The sequence below is a fragment of the Alligator mississippiensis genome, chromosome 3, assembly GCF_030867095.1.
Source record: "Alligator mississippiensis isolate rAllMis1 chromosome 3, rAllMis1, whole genome shotgun sequence".
Taxonomy (NCBI): Eukaryota; Metazoa; Chordata; order Crocodylia; family Alligatoridae; genus Alligator; species Alligator mississippiensis.
The window spans coordinates 91,215,707-91,235,657 of NC_081826.1; the positions used below are offsets into that span (position 1 = coordinate 91,215,707).

Below are 19,951 nucleotides of genomic sequence, written 5' to 3' on the forward strand. Positions count from 1 at the left end.
TCTGTCCCATGCCCTGCCTCGCCCTGGTTGGGCAGCAACTGCCCCAGTCCCACTCCCTCCCTCACTGTAGAGGCCTTGATCTACTCCCCTGATGCCCCTTCCCTCCTCCCTCCCTCCGCCCCCTCCCCTTCCATCACAACAGACTTACCAGCTGCACGCAGCTGTATCGGAAATCAGATTGGTATCGGCCAATATGCCTCCTTAAAAATTGGCTATTGGTAGCGGCCCCCAAGATCTCTATCAGTGCACCCCGATCATTTTGTGATATACAGGTTTCCCTTGCCAACTGCTGGGGAACTTTCAGGTTCCTGAAAGTTCCTGTGGTTGGCAAAATGGTGGTTGGCAAAACACAAGGCTTATGGGAAAAATTGGCAGGTGGTGGGCTGATGCATGGCCACGGAAAACTGTGGTTACTCAAAACTATATACCATGGTAGCCAATATGGTATATAGACTATTAAATGTGGATACTCAAAACTGGTTGGTGAGGGAAACCTGTAAATGACTGTTTTGGTGCTGTGCTAGGTTTATTTATTTTTGCAAGTTATCAATTTGCTCAGTTTTTACAAGGTGTGGGGATCTTTCCAGATGAAGAATTCTAGAAAAATAGAGGAGCTGTCATACTAGCTGTAATGTTCTTGGTGTCACAGGAAAATAAGAGCCATGCAGATGCAGTCATTACAATTGAGCAAGAGAGGTTCAAGTCACTTTGCTTTTAGTGCAATAGCATGGAAATAAAATCAGGGGCTTGCAGACAGCTCTTTCTAAGATCAGCAAGAACAAACACACCCTTCTTTCCTTTCTGATTTCCTCTGTGTTGACAACATACCTTGGCTTTATGGGATCATTGTAGCAAGTTTTGGATTATGTATGAGATGAACATTTTCCATCCACTATACATAAGCCCTGTGTACTTAGTCACACAGCTGAGCATATTCTGCTCAAAGACACAGCTAAGATGACCCTGAAAGCACTGAAAACAAACTGTTCATTTTCCATTTTTTTACAAATACTTCTTCATTTCTCAAAGCCCTTCAGGCAAACAACTTCAACAGAGCTCCCATTGGGCTTCCTAATACCCTTTAAAACCTTTTTTTAAAATGCACATTTTATGTTTTCACAAAGGTCTGAATCAGAACATATGTTTAAAGGCAAAACACAAAGCTAAAATGAAAGCCAAGTGATGTTCAAAACTGCATGCTGCAAGCCTTCCCTCCCAAGCCTATGAGTGTACTAACACTGAAATTATATCAAACTAGCACTTGTAAAATTCTTTTTCCCTTCAACAACATCTCAGTTTGCTCAATATATCCCACATACAGTCAAAAGGGAGACATCAGATAGAAGATGTGCAATACTCTTAGCAAGCACCAGAGGATTCTCAGAGGGAAAAATAATTTTAAAAGTGTCATTTAAAACATTTTTTCCACTGAACGCCATCCACAATATGAGAAGGCGTCAGGACATTTAGCACATATTTCCGGGCATTAGCATACTTTTTCAGTTTTTCTGATATAGCACTCAGCGTAAAGCTTTTAAACCATGTTTTTTCTAGGCTTTTATCCCCTACTCATCATTCCAGAAACAGCAGTGTCTGCCCTATAAGGAAAATAAAGCAAAATACCTCTGATCTGTGTCATTAAGTCCGAGTTACCTCACTGGACCACTTTACAAGTCTTGGCAGGAAAAGCTTAATTTGAGTGAGCTGGAATGTTTTTTAAGGGAAATTTGAAGTGCTCAATCCATTCACCGGTAAAGGTTAATTGTGCACACACCCTGCTGGCTGGATCAGGCCCATAGGGGTGCTTTATCTGGCCTGGTGGGCTATTGGTGAGCCACTGGAAGTTGTGGGGGGTGGTCCGGGAGGAGTGGCCTGCCGCAGAATCCAGGGCTCTTGGGCTCTGGTGGACATGGTAGTCACTCAATGACAGGAGGGCAAACGAAAGCTGATATAGCCCCGGTTTCCCTCCAGCTGCTTTGCCTGTTGCCTGTGGCCCAACTTTCTCAGCCACTGGCCTCAGAACCATCCCCTGCTGGAGCTGCTGCTACATGCCCCAGTCTGGAGCCAGAGCTCCCGCTGCTGCTGTTGCGTGCCCCAAGCTGGATTTGGCCTGGGGTGTAAGCTGAGTTTGTCACTCCTGCTGTAAGTGATCAAATATTTGGCTTTCAAAACTCAGGCAAGGCCACTGCATGGTTTTAGGGGCACCATGCCATGGCTTTTGGATGAAGCACATAACACAAATTCTTCCCATTTGTCACCTTTAAGGATCCGATGGCCCTTTTCACAAAAGATAAGGTCATATTCATCTGGCCAAATTTAGTTTGGATAAATATATTTTGCTTGTATAAACTGACTTTGTAATGACACTGTGCAGATGGATAAAGAGGAGTACAGAGAAATAGCTGAACCAAACCAGTGACAGAGCCAGAAATGGAAGAAAGGACTTCTGATATTTAATCCCATGCTCTGGGAACTTAACAGCACTTCCCTCCCAATCACAAGAGAACACAAGGATCCTCTTACTTCCTGCTGTTTAGTCCTGCTATATGCTTTTATACACATATGAGGTTCCTGCATTTTCACATTTCACATTTTCACAGTTTGAGGGGGCAAACTTCACTCACAACATTTGCATTGTCATTGTAGATCCAGGAACAAAATCTGAATAGACCAGGTCCAGCTACTTACTGCACAACAATCACAGAGATATTCAAGCATAGTCATCACATTTGTGCTGACAGTTCATTCTGCAGATGTGAGGTGTGTGCCTGCAAACTGAACCCTCAAACCAAGAGACATGGCTTTTTGTTATTTAATTATATTTTTAAATTTACATGTAAATCCCTTTGCCTGGAGTTGCTCACAAAACTGTAACTGCCTGGTTTCATCCTGCAATCAAGTAGCTGGAAGTGAAATGATGTAGATTTGTATCTACAATAAATTTCCCATTTCCCCACCTCCTTCACTATATCCTATTGTATATTCCACATTGAGAGATAACTGGTAAATATTTTTAAAAATGCTTTCAGATTCTTTGGAAGAAATGTGCTGTATAAATGTAAGATGACTTAATATTTCCTAGTTGATTTGTTATACTTGCTACACCACGTATAAACTAGCTGTCAGATTGAAGCTCACTGACTCACTGACAGTTAATTCACTTCACATATCCTGTAACTGCACAAGAGGTATTATTCCAAGTGCCCCTTTGAGGTTACAGACTACTTCCACCCCACATGACTAAATCAAAGCATTCCAGAAAACCAAAGGACCAGTCAAGTCTCTGGAATTTCAAAGCAAACATTTCTGTATATCTGGTGCTTCAACTTTTGCCAAGTAATTTCTCTTGGTAGTCATGCATTTTTTTTAGTACGCTAGTGGGCCATTCTTGACTTTCACTTTAGAGCAGGCCTTGATTTTGCTCCATGTACACCTGGGAATTACACCAGTGTAAACTGACCTAAGGAAATCAGAATCAGCCTCAGGATATATAAGGTAGTAAACTGGCATTTACTATTTTAATGTAAAGAGCTTAGCAAGTTCAAGGATTTAGATCTCTGTAGAACACTAAAAAGCAGACTCCTATGAAACCGTGATACACATTCAAATGTGACGGGTATGTTTTAGTAGCTGGGCACCATTACTGAGGATAACTGAAAATATAAAACTTTCAAACAAATAAGCACTGCTAAAGAAGCCCAGAGTATGAGCAAAACAACAACCCTCTACGGCACATTCACAAAATCATCATAATTTAACCTACAAACACCCAAGCCAAAAAGTGCAGTCTTTCCTGAATGTAGGATAAGCAAATATTTGACCCCAACATACTGACGTTACAACAGGAACTGGGGCATGTATGTGTGCATGTGAACACAGCTAAAGAAATGAATGCCCTGTTGGGCTTACTGATTTACAACCTGACAGGAGGACAAAACATGCCAGAGGGGTAGGAAGAGTAAAATGAGTCAGTAAGAGTGGGGGTTGCTTTGCACATTTAATATTGAGTCTTCTGTCTCCTGGATCAAACCCCTGTCCACTTGGCTCACCCTCCAAAATTAAAACCAAACAGATCAAAACCAAATCATGCTTCATGAACAAGTTCTATGTTGCTTATGCTTCTAAATTTTCAAAGAAAGACGTGAATCACACTTGATAAACAGGCAGCTTGTAGAGCTGGGCATCATTTATTTGAGGATAGAGGCCCTTGAGCAATACATGCTTACATACTGCAACTTACATCTGGTTTTCAAGGGTAGCCCCTAATTAAGCCCAGTCTCTAGCCTGCAAGACATGATGCTCAAAAATGGCATTGACTGAAGCAGTCCCATAAAAAATGCATTGTTAGCATATAAACCAGCTTTTTGCTAGTAGCACAGTGATCATTAGTCTATCACCTTATTCCCTCCAAGCCGTTTATTCAAACAGCTATATACATACACTCCCACTGTCCTTGATCTGGTACATTGAAATAATAATGGTAACAAAAAAATACAAGAGCTTCCACTTCCAAGGACTCCATAGGACTAAATGCACCTGGTGCTTTCTTTTCTGATTCACTGCGTTGCTTCCTTTGATATATTTCAGAGGTGAACTGGTTGTTGCTAGTTCAAAAACAAAAAAGCAGGCATTGTGAAGAAAGGTGTAAGTTATAACAGGGAGTTAGTAAGGCCTGATATTGTTAAAGATATGTATTGTTCAGAACCACTTTTGGGCCTAACAAATACAATCTATGAATCTAAATCAGGATGTACAAAGCATTCCTGTCATATATGACTGAGATTGTCCTTCAGCAGTATGGCATCTCTTAAGATAATCATGAGGACTTCAGCTCTTTAAAAATACAATGTCTTTGGCCACCAACTTTAAGAACGTAATGACTGTATCTATTATAGTTCATTAGAGACACCAGTTTTCTGGTTTTCAAAAGTACGCTCTAAGGTAAGAAAAAATGAGGACTACTGTATTTGCTGGAATTTGGAAGGGTGTGCAGGTCAGTGAAACAACATTAAGAACAGAGCTGGGAAAAGTATTCATAACAAATCATGTTTGATGAATTCCTCCTTTTTATGAACTATTCACAAAAATACTTTGGCATTTGTGGGACTGTTGGTTATTCAAAATTACTCCATGAACAATCTGTGGACCTCTTTTAAAATAGAGTTAATGTGCTACTCTATTAACAAACAACTTACTTCAGTAAATATTCAGTATTAGTGGTGTTTGACTAGTATTCCTACTCCTTATAAATGGAACATCTATAAAGGGGAGAAATATCAGAAATTTCAAAATAGCTGCAAGAATAATTAATAATATTTGGGATGACTGGTTATGTTTTGCCCTTATCTGTCAGGCTGGTACATTTTCTTCAGAGTAACTTGAAAAAAGCTGTCCTTATTCAAACCAGCTGCTATCTTCTAGTGTTTTCAAAGGAACTGAGCTCATTGGTTGATGATCTCTTTCAAAATGGCCACCTACCTAGCTGCCTACTTTGTACTGTCCTTACGCAGTCCTGTTGAAAAAAATAGGCAATATATGTCTTTTAAAAAATGGATACCTGGGAGCAGCCATTTAGAGAAAGAGCATTTCTTCAAGTTCTTTATAACTGATGATTATTTGTGAACTTCTGCTGAAAGAGAATATTTCAGTTATGATGGATACTGCTTCTCCAGCTTTCCAACTGTGATTTTAGGATCTAATTGAAAGCAATGTCCCGATGGCAGAAGAGGCTCCAACCTTCATAATGTTCATCCTGTTAACATTCTTCTGCCAAGAGGAATGCAAACTCTGCTTGGCTGCCTCGCCTACTTCTCCACCTCTTAGGGAAAAGCAGCCAATGAGAGCTACTGCAAAAGGCAGACACTGCTTTTGGCCTTTCCTCCCAGAGCCAGAGAGGTTTTGGAGTATAGAAGTAGCTAATTATGTTTATATAATAGAGGAGAGACAGAAGGTAGGGCAAGGTGTTACCTTTTCCCTGACTTCAGGCTACCAAGACTAACCACCTCTCTGATAATGATCGAGAATAAAGGATGGAGCAGAGATTGCCTAGCAACTTAGAAAAGTTATTTTCTCACCTTACCCATTCCCTCCTGTAAAAAAAATGGATCAGGCTGTTCTTTGCTCTCTCCTCTTTCATTCATAGAACTGTAGCTAGGAAGGGAGAACCACCCCTTAAGTGGCAGAAGAGCACAGGACAGATGTGGTGTACAGAGAGGGTTAAATTGATGTGGGAGGTAGGCACAAAATCCATTCTTGGGCTGAGGGACAAGCAGCTGTGGGGCCAGAATTAATTAATATTCTGTGGTTTAGAAGTGGGAATTGGGAACTGTATATTAGACAGCCACTAGAATGTGATTTTAGTTGGGTTTTCCAGGCTAGGCACAGACATTCAAAAAGCCTGAGGTGGAATTGGTCTAAGTTACATGGTTTTCTGTAAGCAGTGAAGTTTAGATCAGGACCAGCCAGAATACACATTTGCCCTCTGGTGTGTGTGTGTGTGTGTATATGTGGGGGGTAAATCTTAAACTGGGCTCTGCCATTTTTAAACCAGTCCATGTGTGCTAAACTTTTGTTATGGGTAGAGACTGGTTTCCAATCACTCATACCAGTTGAAGTGCAATGTCTGTACCTACCCCTAGAGATAGCTAAAATCACCTTATAACATGTATGCAGATTCAAATGCTAGTGAAGTTAGTGAGAAACAGACAATTTTATGAGGTGCTGAGGGTACGGTCAGAAAATAATATTGTATTTTCTCCTACATAGTGTGGGTAGGCAGGGGAGTTAAAAAAATCAACCCCCCCCCACCTAATAGTTATTTATTTATTTATTAGAAAGCTCATTATTCTGGCACAACCATATCAGTTTTGAATTTCTGGGGTTCACAATTCTAAGAATAATATGAAAAAAATACCAGTAATCCTACAATATTTTTTTCAAGAGAGCATATTCACAACATTTTCATTAGTATATACTTTGTGGGAAGGCCAAAGCATCAGTATTATTTTATTGTTAAGTTCATTCAAAAAACAAAAAAATAGGCAAATGTCAGGTTCGAGATTTCTGAAAGGATCCATTTTAAAATTTATGTTAGTTCTAAACTATTTAATAGATTTACTTGTACCTATTCAGAAAATTCCTTCAGTACTCACAGAGTAAGTGATGTAATACTGGGGAGGATTTAATACTTAAAATAGTGAGGTTAAATCCCTGCTTTAAATGGAAAACAAACTTTATTGTGGAACTGAAGCAGCCACCTTAGACTTATTTCTAAACAAATGTTTGCAAATACTTTTTTTGCATGTTTTTCCAGCTCCATGTAGAATGGGATGACAGTTTTCTTCCATGGTACTATTTGTTGCTGTCGTGTCAAATTGCAGCAAAAAAGGCTAATTGTCTATGCACCACACGGGAACATTACAAAATCTCTTGGTTGAGGTTATGTGCAGGAAAAGCACATTCCATCAAAATTTGGTTGTGATTTCTGGGCATAATTTTGCCTTCTTCCAAACATTTATCTGATCCTGCCTTTTTTTTTTCTTTGTGAAACTGGATTTATAGCAAAAGTCATCCACCATCTGCACAAATCTTTTAGCGACTCTTCACCCCAGTTTGTACTTTTCAGTTTTACCCTTCGCTAGATCAAATTACTAGAAAATTGACATGACTATAGAAAATGTTATATAATTTATCCAGGCTTCCCAATAATCTCTGCTCAGTGTAGTAATGCCAAATCTTGAAATTCCATTATGAGTCCTGAGATATATGGGCTCGCCCTCTAAGCCGTAGTTCCTAGAGCCAGGTTAATATGTAAATCCTCACCTTTCATGAAAAATTATAAGGTGTTAGCCCTCTTATCAACTGAAATAAACTAAAAAATGTGATCCAATTCCTGAAAGGATAAAATACGAGAATAAAAGAATCTCTGAAATGTGCCTTTCTATTTAAAATCTCATGACTTGGGAATGACTGACTCAGGATACTTAAATACTTGGAGTTGGCAATACTGCACTGTGCTATGTACAACTGGTTCTGTATGGCATAGGAAACATCTCACAGTCTATAAACATAAGGCCAAATTCACCCTTGAAACCAGAGGCAGACTCTCAAGGATACTGGAGGATAGTCAATTTTTTAAAATCTGAGACTTTCCACTTACATGACCATGCTAAACTCAGCAGAATCAAGAGAAAAGTTTGATAGGACACACCAACAACAATATATTCATGGCCATTCATTGTAAAAAGAAAAAAAATGCAACATTTTTTCTTAGAGCTACTGCATGCAGTTAGCAAATCATTAAAAGAAAACACAAACATAAGCATACTTCATGTTAAATGCAAAATGAGAGGCCTCACAGTTACAAACAAGTCATTAAATAAGTTTTCAGAGAAAATACAATAGATACCCCCACTCCATTCCCTAATGCCCCATAACATTCTGACACTGACAGCTTGTTTTGGGAAGCATAAACACAAACTGGAATATTACTACTAGAAGGACTGTATTTTGTGCTAAATATCTTTTTATAGGTCTTCAAGGCTTTCAGGCTGGGCCAATAAATGATTTACCAAGTCAGTAAAAACATCAAGAAAATTGCTGAATTAGTTTCTCAGACTATTTAAATTGCTAGCCCAAACCCCTTTGAAGCACTTTTAAAACTTTTTGTAATGATTAATGTTGCTGAATTCCAATGTCTGTTTAAAAACTTGGTTGGTTACTAACTCTATACTGCACTCATTGTGACAGATGCTATTAGATGCTCTGGGTTTGGATCCAAACAAATACAGATGGACATCATAAATTAGATTTTTTTTTTAACCTGAAAGCTTGTGATACGATCAGTGTTAGTCAGTAACAAGGGTTGGTGGACTAGGGGCAGTCACTGGGGAGGGAGGGCTCAGTAACAGCAGCTGCTGCTGCCCCTATCACCGTTCCTGTCCAGGGCATAGAACCTGACAGTTACATGTCTGATGTCGCTGGAATAATATGAACTAAAACACGTGTATCCTAAAAAAACTCCCAAACATGAGGAATCAGAACTCATGGTAGAGATGAAGGTGTTGTAAGATCTCCTGGTTGGGAAAGTTCATTTTGTACAAATTAGGCTCTGATAAAAGTTAGAGCAGCCTATCTAGAGCTAGACTGCTCTAACTTTTATCTGAGTGGAATTTGCACAAAATGAACTTTTCCAAGCAGGAGATCTTACAACACCTTTGGCTCTCCTGTGAAATATGAAGTTTTGTTTCTACCTAGAAGAAATTTTAAAATATTTGCATTCTCCTATGCCTGAAGAAGGGCAAGTATGCGCAAAAGCTTGCAAATAAAGAATTTTTTTGCAAATATATAGTTGGTCTAATAAAAGATGTTATCTCTACCATGAGTTCTGATTCCTTTTGCCTGTAGACCAATATGTCTACAACCTGTAACCCCCAAACACATGAGTGTGACTAGCTTCTCTCTTCATATTATATTCATTTCTGATGATAAATTATTTCAGGCACTATATGTACAAAAATATATTTTTATATTTGTGAAATAGAGATGGAGAAGGGAGAGAGGATTGGAGAGGTAGTGAGGTAAGCAGATGGTAAAGACTAAGTAGAAGTGAAAAAAAGGGACAATAAGTTCTTTGGGGACTGCTCTGTTGTTTCATGTTCGAACACTGAAGTCCTGATTCATGAATTGGGTTCTTGGCACTTATAACCATACAAATAATGGATGAATAAATAGAAGGAAGAGCCTACAAAGTACCAAACCTGTACAAGAACAAACAACATGGACAAGCAAAAACACTGAATAACTGCACCTCATTAAGGCGAGTTGTAATAATTAATAGTAGTATGTATTACTGGTGATGATGACACTATAGTCCATATTTTCCCACTGGTCCTAATTTCTTCTACCGTGACATTCTAGTATGGTGTAAGACACTTGGACTTGGAAAATAAAGTTCTACTGTATGTTATAATAGTGTCAGCTACAATACGGAAAGCTATGGAACTCCTTTTTTCTCCGATTCCTTATCTATAGGGACCTACCAATTCCTGCTGAGCAGGAATGAGCCAGAAGCAGGGCTCTTCCCACCAAGCAGTGGCAGGGGGTGGGGTTTGCAGGGAAACTTGCAAGATTAAAAGAGCCACAGTGTACTCCACTTCCGCCATGAATTCGGTAGGTCCCTACTTATCTACCATAAATTGCTTTACTTAAACACCATAATACCTTGTATCACCAACACTCTACATTTATACTGCACCTTGTATCCAGACATATCTAAGAAATATACAGACATCAGTGAAGTCAGCCTCACATTATCCTGATTTTAGAGAAGAAGAAAGTGAGGCAGAGGTGAAATTACTTGTCTAATGGCACCAACCAAGTAAGAGGCAGAGTCAGAGTCAGGAATAGAACTCGGTGGACTTGACTGACTCCCAGCCACCTGCTTTAACTTCATTTGATGCTGTCTTATAGGATATTATTATTTGTACCTAGAAACCAGCTAAGATTAGGGTCTTATTAGCATTGTAAAAAACAGTGAGAGACATTCGTGGCCCAATGATGCTACTGCCTAAAGAGTCTACAACCATTCACACTCTTACAGTAACTCTAGTAAAGTGTATTATTAGTCACTAAATTACTGCTTTGATGCCTCTTATTTCAAAGCAAGAAGGATCTGCAGGTTTTAGCATAGTGTGGAAAATTAGCACCCACAGCTGCAGCTGGGATTCCATGCTGGATTGTTGTTTCAACATCACCAAGAAAAACTATTCATGGGAGATGTTCAAACACTCCTAGCAGAGCTGGACATTTTTTTTTTCAGTGAATAGCTTATTCACCCAAAAACACTGTTTTAGTTAAACTCAAAGCTATATGTAAATTTGGATTAAGTTTGCCAATATTTTGGGGTGAATATTTTGGGGGCCATGGAGCCTAGATTCACACAACCAGCATGGAAGAAGTTATGATAAGACAACCATAACCCTTAGCCTTAATGGAAATAGTCTTGTTCCCACTGATTTTCAGTGGCTAGTGCCTAACTGCCATGGATGCCTTTGAAACTTTCTGTTTTAGTGTACAGTTAAAAATAACCATTTAGCAACCCGCATTCTAACTAAATGAGAAGTTGCACTGTAATAAAGAACAAAACACCTTATTTCACATGCTGTCCTATTTTCAGACTTCCCTACTTGCACCTCCTTTCATTCAGACCTGACAGAAATCATTAAAAGAACGTTAACCAACTGAGAAGCAAAAGATCTGGAGGAAGCCTTTCATGTATGTGTGAAAGGCTTCCTCCTTTCACACACACACACACACACACACACACACACACACACACACACACACACACACAGAGCAACATTTATTCTTTGGGGAGGAGGTGGGTCCTGGGGAGACTATTAGGCTAAGTAAAGACAGTCAAAAAGCCCAAGGCTGAATCAGTTCAATATTTGCAGGTTAGTCAAAGTTGCATAGATTGAACCGATTAGCAAGTGAGCAGACATTCACTTTCAATTAAAAAAGCAGCCACAAGTCTGCAGTGGCCCAGGCCAGAAGCTGGGGAAGCTAGAGCATGAATGCCTGTTTGGCTAGAGCAGACAGCTTGGGCCAAGGCTAGCCCACCCCCACCCTGTGAGGGGAAGTGCAAAGGGGAGGTGCGAAGCAACCTGGCATGCTGGGGCTGTGAGTTAACTTGAATCTGGAGGGGATCTGGGACAGAAGTTCAATCAGTTAAGTCTGATACTACATCCATCCAGGCTTATCTTAAACTGGTTTCAGCCATTTGAAAGCAGTTTATGTGTACTGAACTTCTGTTGTTACAGATTTAAACCAGTTTCTGATTACTTATACCAGTTATACGTAATTTCTAGGGGTGCACTGATAAAGATTGTTTGGCCAGTACCAATGGCCAATTATTGGCTGAGACTGATCCAATTGTGTATATGCAGCCCTGAAGCTTGAAGAGCAGCATCTGGCTGGTAAGTCTGTTGGGGGGAAGGGGCATAGAGGAGGGGGGGGTTGGGGGGACAGATCAAGGCCGCCCATGGCAAGGGAGGGAGTGGGGCTGGGGCTGGAACTGCTCAGCCAGGGTGGGGCAGGGTGCAGGGTGGAGCTGTGGGTGGCTCATCTTGGGGGGAGCAGCTCCCGCTGCTGTGAACACCCCTGGGGGAGGCATGGGGGGCATACACCTCCCAGATTTGTGCATGGGGTGAGAAGGGGCTGCCTGCTACATACGTGGGGCCAGGGGCTGCACTGGCCTCTTCCTGGTGGTGGGGCTGGGTCAGAACTGCATTGGGACAGGCAGGGGCAGGGTGGGTGGTGGCAGTGCTGGGGGGGGGGAGGCTATGAGGTGGGCTACAGCCACCCCAAAATTCGCTGTAGCCCCGCCATATTTTCCCTCCCAGCATTGCCACTGCCTGCCCTGCCCTGCCCCTGCCCACCCCAAGTGCAGCCCCAGCCCATCCCCCCTGATGGAAAGAGGCTGACACAGCCCCGGGTCCTGAATATGCAACAGGCAGCCTGCCCTCACCCTGCACACAAATCCAAGTGGCACAAGCCACCCATACCTCCCCCAGGGGTGTGCACAGCAGCAGAAGCCACTCCCTCCCCTCTGCCCCCTACCCCATATACCCTTGATGAGCCACCTGCAGCTCCATGCCACACCCCACCCTGGCTCAGTAGCACCTGTCCCTGCCCTGGCCTCAGCCTCAGCCCCAGCCCCACTCTCTCCATCACCATGGAGGCCTTGATTGGCCACCCCTGGGCCCCTTCTCTCCTCCACTCTCCTTAACCCCACCCACAGACTTACTGGCTAGATGTTGGCTCCAAGCTGTTGGGCTGTATCCCTGGCTGAGTGCATGCTGTGGATGTGTGCATGCACATGGCATTTGTCAGTGACATTATTGGCCATATCAGCCAAAAAAACCCAATTGCTGATGATAATGTCAATTTTCCTTTTATTAGTACTGATACGATATGGACCAATATATTAGTGCATCTCTAGTAAAATCTCTCCCTAGCCTTAAATTCTGGCTGTTATGCTGATTTAACCAATAAGAAGTCCATCTTCAGAATAACTCCCAAATTAGGAGAGAAAAATGAAATTAGTTTTATAACCATGATTTGTTCTTTAAGCCCTTGCCTCTCCCTTTCTGAGTGAAGTCATGGCCTGGGAGCTTTACTGTGATGAGTGAGGAGCAGAAAAGCAGCTGAGCCTTGTCACTGGCTACATTGGTATTGTGTAGGCATTAAGTACTTATACCTTCCCCTACTAGGGGTCTAAGCTCAGGGAGAAAGTACTGATGGCATTATAGTTATGGGGGACAGGGCTGGGGCCAGTGTGGATGCCGCTCTCCAGCAGGTAGAAGGGACCACTGTGCAGGAACTGCTCCCCCAGCTGCATGCTTAGTTCAGCTCAACTTGGCTCTGCCACAGGCTAGCACGGATACACACTCCACCCCTTTCCCCTCCCCAGCCTGGGTCCCACTGCTTGGCGGGGCTTATGTCCAGGATGGAGCTGCCACCACTGCGATCCCACTGTGCTCTGCTCTGTGCATGTCCCCACCTGGGGTTGGGGCTGGTTTCTTTCCCCTCCCTCCCCCGATCTGGCCTTTGTTCCTGGGCTTCCCTAAGCAAAACCCCTGCCCCAGTGGCTGGGAAGGTGCAGCAGGATCACCCTCTGGCTGTGAGGGGGCTGTGGGGATCCTGGGATGTGCTGAGCTGTGAGCAGCAGGGAAAAGCCAGGCAGTCCCTGGCTGGGGTCCCGTGCCTGTAGGAGAGGGGACGCAGGGCATTTGATTCTCCTCTGCCTGAGTATGTTGTCCCATGCCTCCATCCCCTCCATTCTAGCAGGGAAAAGTCTGGCAGAGGCTGCTCCACCACCACCAGGCAGACTGGGCTGCATCCTCAGCCAGGTTTCCCACCCCCTTGTCAGCCAGCCCTCACTGCTCCAGCTACAGAGTAGAGGAGTGGAGCCAACCCTGCTCTACTCAAGCAGACAGCATAGCATAGCCCAGCTCAGGGCTGAAAAGCATGCTGGGATGCTGCAGGACTGATTTAACTTGAACCAGGAAGGGATCTGGGATAGAAGTTCCATAAATTGGTTTGACCTAAAGTAGTTAAGCCTGATACTACATTAAACCAGGTGCATCTTAAACCCATTTCAGCCATTTTTAAACTGGTTTATGTGCACTGAACTTCTGTTATAGGTTTAAACCAGTTTCTGATCACTTAAACCACTTTATGTGTAACTTCTGTCCCTAGCCTTAAAGATACAGATATCCATGTATGAAGTTGTACATCTATATTAACAGCCTATCTAGTTCTAAGTACACTTGATGGTCAATACAGCTCTGCAGAAAAATCTGACCAAAAATGATTGAATTTTAGCCAATTTTTTTAATGAAATCTTCATATTTTCCCAAGCAGGAAGCAACTGTGGCCACCTGAAACCTGAGATCCTGCTCATGCCTTTGGTTCAAGGTAATTTGCATCATCACAGATACTCACAGGAGGTGAGAGGCTCTATACCAGCTATGAACGGACTGCCCAGAGGAGATTTTCATCTATTGACTCCTCTGTGAAATCCTATGAAATATGAACTTTCATTTCTACTCAGGAGAACTTTTACAATCTTTTCTCCAATGCCTGATGAAGGGTGTTTGTGCCTGAAAGCTTGCAATTAAAGAATTTTTTTTGCAAAAATCTTGTTGGTCTAATAAAAATATCTCTACTATGAGTCTCTACTGATTGCCTATTCCTCTAGACCAATACGGCTACAATGTGGATACCTGAGAAATTCTCCTATGCGCTCCAGCATTTTTCATTAAATTAACAGCTCTCTGCTTTCAGTAACTGCTGTTTTCAATAAAGCAATGAATTCAGGTGAAGATCTTGCTGACAATATAACTACAAAAGCAGAACCCCAAGCTGCAAAATAGGAGCAGCATGTTTTGAAATCACAAGGCCAAATTCTACCTCCTGCTATGTGTAATCAGCTCCCACCGAGTTCAGCTGAATCTATGTGCATGCGCCTGAGAATAGATTCTGACTCAAAGTATGTTGTTTGTTTTGAATTTTAACACTTGTGACACTTCCTGACTCCTCCACATGGACTTACCTGCAGGGTTATCCTAGTGTAATTAATGGAGCTCATATTTAGAATCTATCCATGCTGACATGATAACATGACGCTCATTGTTATCAAATCTAACAAGCTACTTCACTCGTGACCATGATGTCCATGCATCTAAATACTTAAACATTATTTCATAAACTACAAACACACAAATACATACAGGGATATAAGCACATTTTCTTCTCCAGCATCAACATACAATTAAATTATTATTATTTTGGTACAAATAATCAAAAAGTCAAAAGTTCTACCTCAGCCTAACAGCCTATAGGGATGTTGTGGTTAAGGCACACCAGTGAAGGAGTGATGTGGATAGTATCACACCCAGAAGACTTTGGCTTCCCAACTAAAATGACTAGATACTTCACAGTTGTGTCACCTGATGTGGATTTAGCATGAGGGCAGCTGTGTACGGGGGCCCCTATGAGTGTACAGGGGCCCCTATGATGTTACTAGAGGAGCAAGTATGCTTGGGCTTCCCCCACTCTTTCTTTCCTTTCACTCCCTCACTTGCCCTCCACTAGGGCCTATGGGGTTGTCCTATCCCTTTGGGGTGTCCCCCTGACTGCCTTGGGGGTAGTCCTTCCCCCTTTATGCCCTGTTGCTCTCACATGCTCTCTCCTTACACCCCGCTCCCCTCCCTCCCCCAGTGCATTACTTGCACTGCCCACTAGCACACATTTGCCCACTAGCAGGCTGAGGATTTTGAAACAAGATAGCTGCTGGGTTCAGGTGCAGTCAGCCCCTGGTGACCCAAGGACAGAAGTAGAAGAGTTAGGTGACCCGAATCACCTGTTATAAACTCAAGCCTCAGGTCAGAGAGGCAGTCTGGCTATAGGAGTCCCAGGGGAAGGAGCTTCCCTGCAGAGAGGCAGAGGAACTGACCTCAGAACCAGGGAGAAGTGGCTCTGGGTGGCAGCTGGGCGGAGAAGACTGGCAATGTTGTGTTGGGAACCAGAAAAGTTCCAGAACTTGTTTATTCTTTTGGTTTTGGCTTGGAGAGTGCTGCCCCAGGGCGAGACAAACTTGAGGCAGATCATTTTTGTTTTGAGTTGAGTTGACAACCAGGGCTGTGGGTGATCCTCAATCCAGTAGTCTGAACTGTGGCTGTAGGGGAGGCAGAGACCTTGGAAAAGAGATGGGTGTGAGGTACTCCAGACCTCAAACATGATTGGGAAGGCAGAGAACAGAGACTGGGTGGTTAACTCTGGGCCTAGCAGGAAGAAGCCAGATGAAAGGTGGTGACATGATATATGGCAGGAGACCCTCAAGCTTGCAACATGCCAGCTACATCTAAAGCTTGCAGCCTTCAATAGTGGGCTCTGTAGGCACAGCTAGAGTAAAATTGAGCAGGTCAGTAGGCACAGCTAGAGTAAAATTGGGCTGAGGCCAGAATGGCCCCAGCCCAGATATGGACCTGACGCCTGAGAGTCTCCTCACCCGTGAAAGGCCTTTCCCCATCTACCGATTCCATCAAGTCACGGCAGGCCGGAGTACAGAAGGGGAAGAGCCCAAGGAAACCAAAGAGTAGGCTAGTGGGAAGAAGTCCAAAAAAGTGGGTAAACCATGCTGGCACCCTGGGTGGTGTACAAGCTGATCATACCAAAATGTAATGCGTGTATTCCCCTCCTTGCTTCAGTTTCCTGGAATTATTCATCTACTGAAAACCTTACTGGTAAGTATGGAGTGAGGGACATAAAGAGAAGGAAGAAACTTACGAACTCCAAACATTTTAAACTAAGATATTTGGCAAACAGAAAAGGACCAAAGGGGCTGGTAAAGAAATGATGGGTTCCAGATTTGTTAAAAGTTTGTTAAAAAGAAAACTGCTTGAAAAAAACAGTTGACACTTTCATTTTAAGAGATGTGAAAAAGAGATTTTCTGTTGCACAGAAACTTGTTTTAATTTGTCATCTGTAATAAACACATGAGCTATAAAACTGTCATCAGGGTTTAGAAGAACTTAATGCTAATATAACAAGAGGTAACTCTGCTGATCAAGTGGAAAAACACAGTAGTAAACCCTTTTTCACTCTAAGGCTTCCTCTACATGTTACAGGTATTGCACATTTAACTGGTTAAGTGTGCAATTAACTGAGACCAGTTACACATGTAAAGTACTTATCACGCCACTAAAAGTTCCAACCAACTATAAAGTTAGACCTCAACAAAGTGTAATAACTTTATAGCTGGTTGCTGCCTGGCTTTAACTTGCACATGTTGCACATGGGTCCCAGCAGCCATGGGGTCCGGCTGCAATCTCAGCCCTGGGGGTGCATGGAGTACCCACGTGGCTGGGACATCTCAGCTACTGCAATCTCCCAGTTGTGGGAGTGCACTATGCACTCCCGGGACTAGGAGACTGCAGCTGCTGCCATCTCCCAGCCGCTGCATGGCTCCACGCATCCCTGGGGCTGGCTGACCACAGCTGCTGTGATCTGCCAGTTGTGGTGGGCTCCACATTGCCCCCCAGGGCTAGAAGATAGCAGTTGCTGCATCTTCCAGCTGCAGGACTACATGGGGTGCCTCCACAGCTGGGAACCCCTGGATTCAGCTCCCCCCTGCACTGGCAATAAGGCACAATGGGATCTAATGTGTGATCCCACATTCGTGTTTCCTGTGATTCACATGTGGCATGGCAGGAGACATGACTGTATGGATTGTGCATTAGATCCCATTGTGCCTTTACCTGCATGTGTAGAGGGGCCTTAGGACTCAGATGATGGTGGTGATGATGATGATTATAATACTGGACTAATAGAGAGAGTACCATACATCTGTAAATTAAGAAAAATTGTAAATGTGTATAGGTTGGTATAGGCCTCATAACTCAAATGCCAGTATCTTGTTGGCAATTTAGCTTGAAATATTAAAGAATACTTCCTTTAAAAATATTTTGTAATAAAGAAATATGCGACCTTCTTGAAGTCTTTACAAAGCTTCATGAAGTATAAAAGACCTGCGACCTGTTTTGGAAATAACCAAACTTGTTTAAGCCCATGCTAACACAAAACAGTGGTATCTTGAACAAAGATGTTTTCTTGAATCTGGGCATCAGGTCTGAGATGAATAGAATATCTAGTGGTCGATTACAGCACCTGGCAGCCTTTAATAAACCACAAACCAGGACAACCCAGCGTGAGCCTCCTTCAGACAAGTGACAGTTCCATAGGTTTAGTTCATGGCTGACATCCATCTGAGGCAAATCTACATAATGAGCAATAAAAGCTATTCCTAAACCCATATGCATTGCTCCTGTTATATTGTTCACTTCTTTTTTAATGCATTTAATGCCACTCTGAAATGTGACCAAACGGTATGCATGAGAAAGATGCTGGTGCTTATATAGGACCCTGCCTCATCTGCCAAATCTGCCCATTTCCATAGCTCCATGTTTTGTAGCCTTCCCACACACACCTGCAACCATTTTAAGAAATAAAACAGTCATGTTACATGCACACTAGTATTGATGTCATTTTGTTATTTGGTATTTTCAAACGAAACAAATGTATTTCCAGGCAAACCACATCACAAGACATGGCATGGTTATCAGTTCAAAGAGCTCAATTGGCTCATTTGCTAGTGCTGTGTTTTATCATGTTTTTCTGAGGTCAGGCAAGGAGCTGCTAGCCCAGAAATATACATTTGTATATACAAGAAGCCTCAGGCTTGGGTTATTCTCCCCTCTTAAGATAATCCTCTGCCTACAAAATACAAAAATTATCAAGTACAGGCTTGGCTCTGAGCAAGCTTTAATGTGAAGCATGCACTAACTTCTTAACAGTGGGTGTTCTGTATGTTGTTTTAAAGGAAAAGGGAAGGCAAAAAAATGAAGTGAAATGCAGATCCTTATTGAACTGCCTTTTATCTTGATGTAAAAGAGTTACTTATGCTTATTTATATTTTCATGCACTGTCTGTGCTTTGTTCTTTCAACCAGTCCACATCAGAGACAGAGGGGGAAAAACTCCTGTCCCCTGTGTGAGGTGGTAAATTGGACTCATATAGATTTATTGCCTAGGAGACAATTTATTTAAGTGTTGCACAGGTTACTAGACATGCCCTGCTATGACCTGAATACAGACCCAGTTTCCAAAGTATGAAAGATTAGGTTGGATGTGGCAGGAACAAAATGGAACTATCTCTTCGGCTGCTCTCACGTAACTTGAAAATTGTTTCATTCAGTAACCCAAAATCTAACTGCCCTAAGCAGAAAAGAGACAGCTAATCCTGACCTGATTCTAATGTAGCTTTTCTAAAAGAAAACCTTGTACAAACATCGTATAAAGGAAACTAATAAGATCTTGTCATGGATATAATAACAACTTACCAGCCGATCTTTGACAAAATATTGATATGCGATACTTGTTGACGGAGCCTAATGGGGCAACCCCACCTGGCTTAATATCATCTGCAAATGTTATATATGGACTCTCTATTAAGGTTATTAATAAAAATATTGACTAGTACCCAAGAACAGATAGCTGAGGAACTCCGCTTTGTAGGCTTTCTACTCTGACAATGAACCACTGTGCTCTCTGAGTACAATTTGGAAGCTAGTTATATATCTGTATTATAGTACTTTTGTCAGAACAATAGTTCCCTAGGTTGTATATGAGAATGTAAAAAATTGAGGGGAATATACATTATTGTCATAGAGTGAGAGACAAGGGGCATTCTGAGTTTAGTCAAGGCAGGCAGCCAGATTCTCCCAGCCTTATTCATATGATTTTAGTGGGATTATTTGTAGACTAAGGGCACTTATACACATGCAGGCAGCCTGCTTTGATGCACTGTAATTCCAGCATTTTGGAGC

At 42.3% G+C, this 19,951-nt stretch overlaps 1 protein-coding gene across 6 annotated transcripts in view; it reads right to left on the bottom strand.

Moving 5' to 3' along the window:
- Positions 1-19,951, bottom strand: part of DLGAP1 (DLG associated protein 1) — a 735,970-nt gene that overhangs the window by 75,833 nt on the left and 640,186 nt on the right. The gene's annotated exons all lie outside the window — the stretch shown is intronic.